At 36.1% G+C, this 14,477-nt stretch overlaps 1 protein-coding gene across 1 annotated transcript in view; it reads left to right on the top strand.

The window, feature by feature from the left end:
* LOC134741033 (collagen alpha-2(IV) chain-like) overlaps positions 1 to 14,477 on the top strand; it is a 57,381-nt gene that overhangs the window by 1,071 nt on the left and 41,833 nt on the right. The window lies entirely within an intron of this gene.

Here is a 14,477-nt window from a genome sequence, read left to right as displayed (position 1 = left end):
AACTCTTTCCTCCATCACCCCCTCGTGTCTCGGGCAGCGCAGTTGTAAAAGGGCGTAAGTTCCACGTAACACTTATGCCCTGTTACTCCTAAGTTACGCGAAACTTGTACCCTTTTTTTACTAGTGCCACAGGTGAAAAGTAATAGGATACAAAGTTTTCTATTTTATTATTTATCTCGTTTTATCGTTTTTGATGACAACCCCGAAGTCGCCAAGCTTCAAACGATTACATCATTATATATATAATTGTAATTAGACAAACTTGACAATTTGATTAAAAACTTTAATCAGGTATGTTTCAATGCAATAATCTAAAATATTAGATTTGCGCTGTAATAATTGAACATATCCTTACATTACATGAACACTGAACAGTTAATACCTAGCTCTACTCCTAAAACCATTTCAATATGAATACATAATTTAATATTTTCTGTAAACATTTGTAAAATTGTTTTTTTAAATGCTATCAAATTCAGATTCATTTACCTATGTATTTCGTAATACAGATTACATTATAAATTGCAGGTATGTCAATCTACAAGAATTCATATTATGATCGTCAAAGTACAAGAATAAGTATAATCAATATAATCTGGTGGCCGATTGAGTGGCCATGGTATCATAATCAGTTCTATGATAATAGAAATTGGGAATGGAAGGTGACCACAGGATATCTTTAACAAAATAACGCTACGGCACGCCAGCTACTCTACCTCATCAGAACAGAACTGTCTTGAAATTATTGAATTATTTAATACCAATTAACAGCTGTAACGAAAACTAAACAGTTACCTACTTACAATAAACCTGTGATAAAATTTTACAAAGACATTAGTTTCCAATTAATTTTCTTCACTCTTTCGTAAAAATAGTGCGTTATGTAAGAAAAAAACATACCCAAGTTTTCTCCGACATCCTTTAATATAAAGTCGATTGATTAACTTATTTTACCGAGCGATATTTAGGCCCAAGGCCCAAATATGATAAGCCGACTATGTGAGCATATAAGTTACGTACAATTTTTAACAATGTTTTGTTAGCGGAACCGAGTCAAAGGCAAAACCTTATCATATTATAGTCGAAGTTGCCATCACAATTAGCATTTCATTGATACTGGCTCATTAACACGTTGACGATAACATATATCTATATACAACGACTGTGATTATGTAATGTCAGAGATAGAGGCTATCAAAAGCTTGCCTCAGTGCTTAAAATATACACATTTTTGCGGTCACCACCGAATTTCGATCAAGTTAAGGCCGCAATTCAACATTGTTTTTGCTGGCAAATCCATGGCCCTCGCCAGCCTTCTATGGCTTCAATTACTTAAATTAAATGAAGTTAGCAACTTTTGACAGTTGGTCAAGTGAAATGATTTCAACTTTTTACAATAATGGCCATATGCTGGCCATGTCACAACCGTCACACAATAGCGGACTTAGGCCTTAATAGAGGTGAAGTCCAGACAACATTAGAAGGTTCGGCTATTCCATCTGACCATTTTGTTAAGCCCGTCATTAATATACAATATAGCCATATAGGTATTTGTCATGAAATCGGTTTCACGATCACGATGCATGCATGATTCATAGATAGAGCTAAATTGCTCCGGCAATTGCGTTTCTTAAATTTTGAAGCATATAAGTAATAAGTATAAGTACCTACATAGATCTAAATCGTTTTCTCTCTTACTTACCTTTTTATACCTCAACTAATAATTACTGAAATAATATTTTTCTCAGGAGGTAGATTAAAAAAAATAACCTAAGTATGTCTATTCCCAGCGCTTAAACTTTGTACATTCCAAATTTGTTCATAATCGGTTTTGTAATTTACGAAATCTTAACAGGCCTAAACAGGTGCTCAACTTTGTTTACTTAAACTGTCAGTATACATATGTAAGTTGTCAGTACAAAATTGTATTTATAAAGCTTTCTTTGATCGCTAGCCGCAGATAACCCTAGTACGAATAAGTATAGTAGCCCAAGTATAGCCTATTTTACAAACAGTGTTACATGTATTAAGTGCGTTGCTCAATACAAGTTTCTTTGTAAAGTAATTCGTTGGTCTTATATCAAGTGTTACGGTAACCTTTGCACTATTATCATTTATCATTTTTATTTGGTATAAACTCATCTACTGGCAACAACATGCCCTTATCATTCCATGGCCGCGTGACCTAAAAAATTTTTATTAATAAAAGAATCAACTCAACGTCGATGTTATTGTGATGTTATTTAATAACTAAAACAACCTGATATAGGCATTATGAATGAAATAAGCATAATAATATCCATAAGACTTCGGTCATTATAGGTACAGTGTACAGTCAGCTGCAATAATATCAGATCAAGATCACGCCACAAGTAAACATTAGGTACCAAACACCACATCAATTAAGCTTTACAAGTAGTTATTTTTTCTCAAGGGAGCAAAGTTGTGTAACTTCTCGTGTTAATATCAATATAGGTATCTGAGTAAAAAAATATTCCAAAATGGAACCACGACCGACCTTAGTTAGCGTTGCGACGGTTTCAAACAAAGCACGAGGGTACCTTTACAACAGAGTGAAACACTTTTTTTTTCACCACAATAATAACGTGGGGAAAATATTTGCTGTAAAACATTTCAAATCGAATCCAAATGAAAATGCTATTGAGTATTTATCATTCAATGTGAGGAAACAACTTAGGCCAGGAAATGAATGCTCAAAAAAAGTTATAGAGGGAAATGGTTGATGGAACACAATTTTTGCCTTCGTAATAGCTTTGTTTAGACTAGTTAGGAGGTGAACATATCAAAAGTCCCCGCCCGTAACCGTAACCCTGGTGCCGGGGCGGAGAGGGGGGTTTGAAGGATCCATTTTCGGTTTTTCGATTATATCTCGGAAACTATGCGTCTGAGCGACATGGCCACTTGAAAGTGAAAAGTGATTTAATTTGTTACAAGTTTTATTCAGTCAAGTTTTTTGATATCTTGTATAATTTTTGAGATATTCACCCTTGAAGGTTTATTTAAGGCTCTCATTTTTATCTTGATTATCTACATCAGTGAAGCTAGGCAGATTTGGCATCGTTTTCGTATAAATCGGGGGTGCTGAATTCATTTATGGTATCAACATTGACACCATTCCTAAGTAAAAACAAAATTTAAAAAAAAATGATTTTTTTAACTCCTCTTCACGCTTAAACCGCTGAACGGATTTCGTTGAATTTTGGTACAGATATAGTTTGCGTCCCGGGAAAATACATAGGATAGTTTTTATAACCAAAATCAACTTTTGAGGGTGTGAAAAGTGGGGTGGAAGTTTGTATGGAGAATAAATAACCGCTGAACCGATTTAAATAATATTTGGGATGGTCTACATGTTTGATTTAGTTGAAAATGATACCACAGAATAACTAATAGTAAAACATGACTAAAGTTAAACATTCAACTTCGGCGAAGAATCTGAATTCCCATCACACCAAATTTTACACCTTCAAAGTATGATTTTTGAGATAAAAAACTTAAAATCTTATTTCCTGTCTCAGGTATTAAAACATTTCTATACCAAATTTCAACTAAATCGATTGAGCGGTTTAAGTGTGAAGGTATTTGTTAAAAGTTTACTAGATAATAAACGGTGGCTTCGCTCGGGTAAAAAATAATAATAATACTCATTTTTAATTAAGTAATTATTTACTTTTAAACTTTAAACCTTCATCAAGGCGCGGTTACATCTCATCTCCGAAAACTTTAAATCCGATTATTAAAACCTCGAAAATCTTTCCCCTTTTTTTGGTTGACATTAATAAAAATAATGTTTTCCCCTCACTAGCTCGGAAAGCCGTCTTTTATCCTTTAAAACAAGCGGGGAAAAACGCATTTTATCCACTAGTGGGGAAAGTAATTTGACCTTGAATGGAGCGTGTTTAAGTAGCTTGACAGATAACAAAACGTAAAACGCTCATAATTGATGGTTCATTCGATATTAATTATCATTAAATAAATGGTTTGAGAATCTAATAAAAAATACCAAATTTAGCTTTATTTAATATTTTTAAGTCATAGTTAAAATTCCATAAGAAACGTTAGATTGTTTATAATAATGTTAAATATAATTCTGAACGCACAAGTTGAGTCGATGCAATTTCAAAACGTATCGTTGACATTTCATACGTCAGAACAGAAATGTCAACATTGTCAACAAAATTTTTACTTAAAAACACTTCTCACCGACTCACGTAAAAATCAGAATTTCCAGTGTTTTCTGTTATAATATATTACAAAAAGTAGTCATTCCAGTGATGAAGATGACCTAACGCCTGTGCATGTTGCACTTTCCTCGCTATAGTGAGGAGAAAAGTTTTGTGTTACACACGGGTGCAAATGAATTTTACTTCTCGTGTGTTGAAACACTCGCTACGCTCAGGATTCTATTTTAGAACCACTCGCTTCGCTCGTGGTTCAACTATAGAATCCTTTCGCTTGCTTGTGTTACAATTCCACACTCGCGGGTAAAATACAACTTTGCACCCTTGTATAACAAATAACTATTGTCTGAAGTATCAATTCCTACATTTTCAAGCCCGATTGATTGCAGGTTTATTTCGCAAATGATTTAAAATGCATCTTTTTGAAATAATTTATGTGTCCATACAATTTTAACTCTGAAAACTTACTATTACTATTTTGATACTAGCTGTGCCCGCGCCCGCGGCTTCGCCTTCGTGGAATTCGGTCTGTGTCAGTAAGCGGCTAATTCACCCCTAATTTATCTCCCTCTCCCCTAGAGGCGGAACTTGAAGTAAAGGACTGTATTCCAGATAAAATATTTTACAATTAGGTAAAATATTATAAATAAAACTACACTCCAAAATCAATATTTTTTTGCCCTTATTCAAATTTTTGACGTGATTTGAACGACATAGAGTAGTAGGTGTATATCAAATGATACAGTACCATTTTTGTATTTTTACGTCCTTGACTGTAACTTCCAAACAGTGATCGGAATAGGCAGAGTATAAATACCTAAACTTGGTAGAACAAAGTCATAAAGTGGAGACTGCCTTGCGATAACATTTTTTTTCGGGACTAAAGTCCCGGAAACGTACGAAGTAAATAATATTATTATAAATACGGTAAAAAACAATGCATTCCTCGTTTTTGTTCAATACAAGCAATAGGCGTAAAATAAAATAACCAATTTGTTTCTGCAACTTTCCATATATATTTCTTAAATCTAAATACACACATATTGTCAATTAAATATTAGTTGCGAATATGATCCTGATTCTGACGACATATACTTAGATTTAAGAAATATACATAACTCGTACCTTAACTTAAGCAACTCAGCAAGCTTCGTTGCTTAAACACGGTACTCGACTGAAAAGCTCTCTATTATATCACGATTGTATAAAATACTATTGTTCTCTGTAATATGTCTCGCGACGTACAATGATTGTTTTATACAATTAATGTAAATTTTATTTATCATCTTTTCAATAAAGCTTATAACATTAAAAAATAATAATAATGATTATGTATATTTCTTAAATCTAAGTATATGTCGTCAGAATCAGGATCATATTCGCAACTAATATTTAATTGACAATATGTGTGTATTTAGATTTAAGAAATATATATGGAAAGTTGCAGAAACAAATTGGTTATTTTATTTTACGCCTATTGCTTGTATTGAACAAAAACGAGGAATGCATTGTTTTTTACCGTATTTATAACAATATTATTTACTTCGTACGTTTCCGGGACTTTAGTCCCGAAAAAAAAATGTTATCGCAAGGCAGTCTCCACTTTATGACTTTGTTCTACCAAGTTTAGGTATTTATACTCTGCCTATTCCGATCACTGCTTCCAAATCATGTCCATGGCAAATATCATCCAAATCGGTCCTCCAGTCAAATCAGTCTAAGCATGACGCCGGCGGCGCGCAGCGTCTGCCCCTACGACTTGTTGATGGTCATGGCGAAGCAGACGCTCACGGGAACCTGTAGGCACTTGAAGCGGAACGGGAAGTTGCTCGGGATGAGGGGGATGCGCGGGATGAACACGGCTTCTCCGGCGGCACACTCCGTCAGAATCTGTGCCTACAATTATGTATTGCGTACGATGTCTTTGGGATCACAATCGAGACTCGCGCTGGCTTGCCGTTTCAGCCGAAAGCGAAGCGACCTGCCTGGCTAGAGCACCACTGAGTCTCTCACCGTGGTCTGTTTTTCAGACTCTTGAGACCGTGCCCCTTGTAGCCTCAATGCGTTGCGAGACTTTCGCGAAAGATTCGATTTTTTTCGGGAAGGTATGGTAACGCGTATTTAAGTCCCAAATCGTTTGACAATTACTCCGCAAACGACATAGAAAATAGTAGATTGTGTCACAAGGGAGCAAAATGACATATTTACGGCGAGGGCGTACAATTGAATCTTAAACGAAGCGAAGGATTCTAACATAGAATCCTGAGCGTAGTGAGGGATTCAAGTGTTAACGCCCAAGGTGAAAATAATTTTTCCCCTCACTAGCTCGGAAAGTTGTCTTTTATCCTTCAATACAAGCGGGGAAAAACGCGTTTTATCCACTAGTGGGGAAAGTAATTTGACCTTGGATGGAGCGTGTTTAAGTAGCTTGACAGATAACAAAACGTAAATCGTTTATGATAATGATTAGTTCGATATTAATTGTCATTAAATAAATGGTTTGAGAATCTAATGAAAAATACCATTTTAGCTTTATTTAATGATTTTAAGTCATAAACCTTAAAATTCCATAAGAAACGTTTATGTTTTTATAATAATGTAATAATGGGGTGTAAGGGGTCCAAATTCCATCTCACGGATCCCAAGCCAACCTCCCCTGCTCGTGGTCACCCTGCTAAATAACGAACGAGGCTCTGGCGACCCACCAACCCGCACCGGACCAGCGTGGTGGGCTTACGGTCCATATCCCCCTCATGAAGTACGACTCCCCGTTACGGCCCCGAGTGCCCGGCAAAAGGGGTGCTAAGAATCCCCGGGCGGAGATTTCCCACAAAATTAATACAACGACCCTGGCAAGAAAAACGGATTCCGATACGCTTAATGTTTTAACCTACAATGTTCGTACCTTGTTAAAGGAAGAGCGTCTCATTGAATTAGAACATGCTTTGAAAGAAGTTAAGTGGGACGTTGTAGGTTTGTCAGAAGTTCGACGAAACGGCGAACAAACAATAGAGCGCGAAGACAATGTATTCTACCACTTTGGAACAGCCGGCGGACTGTACGGGGTTGGCTTTCTCGTTAAGAAAAAGTGGAAGAACAACATTGTAGAATTTTTAGGCTATTCCGAAAGGGTGGCTGTGTTGAAATTAAGTATATCCCAAAATCACACTCTCACTCTAATCCAGGCCTACGCACCGACATGTTCGCATAGCGATGACGAGATAGAAGAGTATTACGACCTCCTGAACAAAGCTTGCGATGAAAACCGAGGAACATGGACTATGGTCCTCGGTGATTTCAACGCCAAAGTCGGAGTAAGGACTGAATTGGATAACACTGACATACTTGGACCACACGGCCTTGGTAGCAGAAATGATCGTGGCGCTAGGCTTATTCAATTCGCCTTTGGACAAAGCATGAGCATTAGTAATACCTTCTTTCCCAAAAAACCTCAACGTCGCTGGACCTGGATCGCACCACATGGAAACGTCAAAAACGAAATTGATTATATTCTTTCATCCGATAGGACTTTAATAACAAACGTATCCACTATCAACAAATTCAAATTTAGTTCTGACCATAGACCAGTAAGAGCACAATTGAAATTCAATATCAAAATTCATCGCAAACAGCTATATCTGAAAAAGATAAGACGATTAAACAAAGACACGCTCATTTCTAATCACGATAAATTCAACATAGAGTTACGAAACAGTTTCGATGCATTTAATAATAACACAAATACTCAACCCGATGTACAAATACAATATGATACCATTATAAACAGTATTAAATCAGCTAGCAACAAAATAAAACCAATCCGGAAAAATAACAATAAACTAACAAAGGACACGTTGCAGTTGATAGAGGACCGAGAACACTACAAACATAACAGGGAACAATATAATACCATAGATAGACAGGTAAAAAGAAGTATCAGGCGCGATATACGGAATTTCAACACGAAACTCGTTGAAATAGCATTAACCACACATTCATCTCTTAGAACAGCCAAGCAAGGTATAAATAAAGTTAAACCCTGGATAACCAGCCTTCGAGATGAAAACGGGAAAAAATGCAGCAGTAGGGACCAAATTACAGACATACGCACTAAATATTATAAAAATCTTTATTCCTCTGACCCTTTATTATCACCATCCAATAATAGTAATTCCTGTCCAGATAATATACCCCCTATAACCGGTGGTGAAGTCAATGCTGCTCTCAAGAGCATGAAGTACCAGAAGAGCCCTGGGGACGACGGTGTCACAACCGAAGCACTTAAAACAGGAAAAACGACCTTGTTACCATATTTAACAAATTTTTTCAACTCAATTTTGTATAGCGGTAAAATACCTCCTAAATTATGCCACTCAAATATAGTACTTCTGCACAAGAAAGGCGATAAGTCTGATATAAACAATTATAGGCCCATTAGTCTTACCTCCCATATCTACAAACTGTTTATAAAGGTCATAGAAAATAGAATTGCCCCACTGCTAGATAAACATCAGCCACCCGAGCAAGCCGGTTTCCGGCCTAGTTTCTCCACAACCGACCACCTCCATACTTTAAATCAATTAATAGAAAAGTCCAACGAGTTCAGCGTGCCTCTATACCTTGGTTTTGTAGATTATAGCAAAGCATTCGACAGCGTCAAACACTCCGCTATATTTTCCGCCATGCAGAATCAGGGTGTAGACCCGACATACGTTGGACTCGTTGGAACAATTTATAATAACAGCACAGCCAACATTAAATTACACGCACCTGGTCCTATATTTAAAATAGAGAAAGGCGTTAAGCAGGGCGACCCGCTGTCTCCTAAACTGTTCACCAGTTGCCTAGAGGAGATATTCAAAAAGCTGGCGGTCTCGTGGGAAGGATTGGGCATTGTCGTCGGTAATAAACGGTTAACTAACCTGCGTTTTGCCGACGACATCGTCCTTTTCTCCCACACGGCATCTCAACTACAACACATGCTACAAGATCTCAGCACAGCGAGCCTTGAGGTTGGACTCACAATGAACAGAGCGAAAACTCAGTTGATGACCAATGGAGCAAAACACAGGGTCACGGTAGATGGGCAGGATATACAGTATGTTGATGAGTACATTTATTTGGGCCAGATAGCCTCCTTCGAAAACAGGCAAACCATAGAGGTCAATAGACGTATTGACAACGCCTGGAAGAGCTTCTGGTCCATGAAGGCGCCATTGAAGGGCGACCTTCCCCTGTGTCTCAAGCGCAAACTCATCGACATGTGTATCCTGCCTATCCTAACCTACGGTGCTCAAACATGGTCATTAACTGAGGCGTTAAAGTCCAAACTCAAGGTTTGCCAGCGAGCGATGGAGCGCAGTATACTAGGTGTTCGCAGAACTGATAGAATCAGAAACACGGAACTGCGCTCCAGAACTCGAGTTGTAGATGTAGGTGTCCAGACCGCTAAGCTTAAGTGGGACTGGGCTGGGCATGTCTGCCGCATGCACCCTGAAAGGTGGGCCAAAATGGTTACCGAGTGGGACCCACGGAACACCATAGATGGTGCTGGCCGGGGTGCAGGCAGGCCGAAAAGGAGATGGCGGGACGACTTAGACGCATTTTATCCAAATTGGCGGGACACTACAAACGACAGGGTCGAGTGGAGGAAACGAGGGGAGGCCTTTGCCCAGCAGTGGGACACTAAATTAGGCTAGAAAAAAAAAAAAAAAAAAAAAAATAATGTTAAATATAATTCTGAACGCACAAGTTGAGTCGATGCAATTTCAAAACGCATCGTTGACATTTCCTACGTCAGAAATGTCAACATTGTCAACAAATTTTTTACTAAAAAACTTTTCTCACCGACTCGCGTAAAAATACACAACTTCCAGTTTTCTGTTAAAATATCGTAAAGAAATGAGTGATTCCAGTGATGAAGATGATCTAACGCCTGTGGATGTTGCATTTTCCTCGCTATAGTGAGGCGAAAAGTTTTGTGTTATACACAGGCGCAAATGTATTTTACTTCTCGTGTGTTGAAACACTCGCTACGCTCAGGATTCTATTTTAGAACCACTCGCTTCGCTCGTGGTTCACGTATAGAATCCTTTCGCTTGCTCGTGTTTCAATTCTACACTCGCGGGTAAAATACAATTTTGCACCCTTGTATAACAAATAACTATTGCTACCATGTGGCACATACTGCTTTTCACATCACCTATGAGAAAATTACATACATATAATTAGGGTTCAAATCATTATTATTTTAAGCAAAGATCGATACGGACAGTGCCAAAAATATGTATACACGACCTTAGTATAGGTACATACTTCTGGCACTGTCCGTATCGATATTTTCAGACGTGACTGTACTGACAAATTAAAAGTACCTACAGCTCATAATTATGTACCTAATATCTTTTCAAAGACAGCAGCAAACACCTAAAATGATACAATGAAAATCAAGTACATTATTTTTGTAGATTTTTCTGGTAACAAATTAGCTCTTACCCCTTTAAACCAAATCTTCGGAAGAACACTATGAAGAATGACATCACTTATATTTATTATTATAAAGTTATTGATTTAAACTAAGTATTTACAAATTTATACACAATACAGAACCGCATAATTATGCTTTGTGAAACATTTGTACAAAACTTTTTAAATATAAACTTTTTAAATTGCATAGACAAGTATGGCTGCGTTTAAGGAGACCTAAAATGTCAAAATAAAAATTAAATTATTAAACTAATGTTTTTTTACGTTTCTTTGTAAATATTACTCTAATTACTTAATTTACTTAATTTAAATATGCTATTAATTAATTTAAAATACGCTAATAACATTTATTGTTTACAATTACAACAAAATATTATTTAAGATAGAAAAATTGTATGCACGTAATCGATTATCAAGAAATTGTAATCGATTATATGCATACTAATTTCATATGTCTTTGTGTCAATATTTCATACTGGCAACAAAATGTCCTTGAACAGAAAAGTGCCACTTTGATCCCTCCTAGCAGGGAAGAAAAGTTCCCTTTTCGAATAGGTGATGTGAAAATGTTTTTTTTTTAAGTACCCACCTTCGTGGCCATTATTAAGAGGAAAGGGCACGGCCGCTTCTCCATACAAACGCAGTCTCCATTTTCCTCTATCATTATGAAAATATTTTCGGGTACATAATTTGATGTATATTTACCATAGCTAAATGCTACGTTTTCTACGTTTGACTTTTTTAGATTTTTTGATTATTGTAAAAATTAGGAGCGAAAAACTGATTTCAGGCAATTTTTTTAATGCTTCTAACTTTTATAATAAGTAATTAAAAATTCAAAAACACAAACGTACACGGGACATAGCATAGCTGTGGTTGATACACAACTAATTGTGTCAAAATATTTTGAATAATGTTAATATCAAGAGAGGAAAATGAGGACTAACAGTTGTACGAAAAGGTGATTTCGTACGTATGAATATGGATGCGATATACGATTAGGTATTTGGCAGAATTAATTTTGGTGTTCCTAAGATGTATTTAAGAAGTGGAGCTACCCAGATTTTTGATGTAGGGGGGTGGGGATGTTTAAGATTAGGTTCCAAGTCGTTAAGTATCATTTTCAACTAAATCAAAAGACGTATACGTAGATTTCATGTAAATCAGTTCAGGCGGTTATTGATTTCCCCTACAATATTACACCTTCCTTTTCAGTTTTAAAATATATTTTTTTTGGATAAAAACTACCATATGTTCTTCTATGGGACTCTATACCAAATTTTATCTAAATCGGTTCAGCAGTTATTGAATCCCATACGAATTTCCACCTCCCTTTTCACGCCCTTAAGGGATGATGTTTGAGATTAAAACTATCCTATGCTCTTCCCTAGGACTCAAACTATCTCTATACCAATGTTAAACTAAATTGGTTCAGCGGTTTAAGGGTGAAGAGGAATTTAAAAAAAGTATTATTTCTTCATATTTTTTGTGTTTTCACTCCGGAATGGTGTCATTTTGATAAATGAATTCGGCATACCCGATTTATACAAAAACGATACCTAACTTGGCCTAGTAGCTTAAATGATATAGTTATCAAGATAAAGTTTTTAACCCCTTTTTCACCACCTTGGGGGATGAATTTTTAAAAACGTTGAAAGTAATTTTCTTGCTTTTTAATATAATACCTTTTTGCAAAGTTTCAAGTTCCAAGCTTAAAATAAAGTTTGCATCCCAAGACAAACTTTCATGCCCTTTCAACCCCCTGAGGCGTTAAATTTCCAAAAACGTCGAAATTACTTTTTTTGTAATCGTCTATTATACCTTTCCAAGAAGTTTCAAAGCATTTGTAATGGATTAAAACTTTCAACCCCCTTTTAACCCCGTTAGGGGACGAATTCTTGATAACGCTGAAATCACTTTTCCTGTATTATAATAATATACCCATATAGGTACAAAGTTGCAAGTAACGCACTCGAAAAAAAATTTGATCTCCATACAAACTTTCAACCTCTTTTTCACCTCCTTAGGAGATGAATTTTCAAAAACGCTGAAATTAGTTTTCTTGTATTTCAATAATATATCTTTTTACGAAGTTTCAAATTGCTAGCTTAAAATAAATCTTAAACCCCATACAATCTTTCATCCCTTTTTTAACCCCCTGAGGGGTAAAATTTCTCAAATTTTCATAGCCTATAATCTGGCCATGGTTTTTTTCGACAGATTAATAAAGTTTGCATTAAAATCCGTTCAGCCGTTTTCATTTGATGCGCGGTCAAATAAACAAACAAACAGATAAACAGACAAAAATTCTAAAAACAGTTGGAACGTGTTCTGTTATCGATTCTAAGTATCCCCAGCCAATTTTTTTTCGAATATCTTCCATGTACAGACTTTCGACCCTCTTCCGCTTTATTATATGTATAGATAGAAGATGTCTAAAAACAGATATTTAAATAACCATACCTAAACTAAAATACTTAAACCCACTTTTCTGGTAGCGGTTCGGTTCTGTAAGGGTCGCAGTTCTAACCTAACCTAACCCACTTTTCTGAACGCAGTTCGGTTCTGTAAGGGCTGCAGTTCTAACCTAACCTAATCCGCTTACTTATTGTATTTCAGTTCTGTAAGGGTCTTTACTTACTTTTTAATGATGAATTTGAATGGTACCTAAATATGTATTTAATAACTTTCATGAATTTCGATTTGATTTTGTTTGATATTGTAGTTAGTATTTTCGTTGCGTTGTTGTGGTAAAAAATGTTGTGTTTCACTCGGTGGCAAAATTTGTTTAACCCTCGTGCTTTGAAACCCTTGCAATGCTCAAGATTCCAGGCAGGCAGAACTGGCATAACATTTGTATGTGAACTTGTGAACTAGTTCAAGTTCAAATATACTTTATTCATGTAGGCCTAGGAACAAGCACTTATGAATGGTAAATATTATGTAAGATAAGATAAGATATCTTAAGCTAATTATCAGTGCAATTTATTGATGTTAATATTATTCCATAATAATATTGAATTATTATACAGATCAAATTGAATACTAAGAATTTCACAAAAAGATCGTCAAACATAAAAAAATATTCCAAAAAGTACTAGTGGTCGGGGAGCCCAAGAGGGGATTTTTTGAGTCACTCGAGCGCGTCAGATTAAGATATGGGGGATACCTTGCATCCTGTTGAGTACCTCCACTCAAGTATGCGCCCTTGACACCGAGCAGGGAGTCAAGGACAGCCCGTCAGAATAGCATAAGAAAATCCACCTTGAAATACTCGAGCGCATCAGATTAAGATATCGTGGATTAATTACTTGTTAAATAGTGCCCATTTCAATAATCTGACGATTTTAGCGACCCGTATTTAAGCGAGTGGCAGTCACAAAGTTGCAAAAAAAATCGCTACCTTGACTTACTCGAGTGCGTTCGATTTTTATTTTATTTTGAAGGGAATAATGCAATAACTAAATGAAAGTTTGTATGGGGTTCAAATTTTATTTTAAGCTAGGAACTTGAAACTTCGTAAAAAGGTATTTTATTAAGAGAAAATAACTAATTCCAGCATTATTGACAATTCATCCCCCAAGATGTTGAAAGAGTGGTTGAAAGTTTGTATTAGATTGACGGATGCAAATCTAAACACCACAGAGATCAAACATTTTTTGTGAGTGCGGGACTAGAATCTTTGTATAAAGAAATATAATTAGAATAAAAGACAAGTAATATCAGCGTTTTAAAAATTCATACCCTAAAAGGGTTAAAAAGGGGTTGAAACTTTGAATCCATTACAAA

Source organism: Cydia strobilella, chromosome 4, assembly GCF_947568885.1.
Source record: "Cydia strobilella chromosome 4, ilCydStro3.1, whole genome shotgun sequence".
Taxonomy (NCBI): domain Eukaryota; kingdom Metazoa; phylum Arthropoda; class Insecta; order Lepidoptera; family Tortricidae; genus Cydia; species Cydia strobilella.
This window is presented reverse-complemented; position numbering and strand designations above follow the sequence as displayed.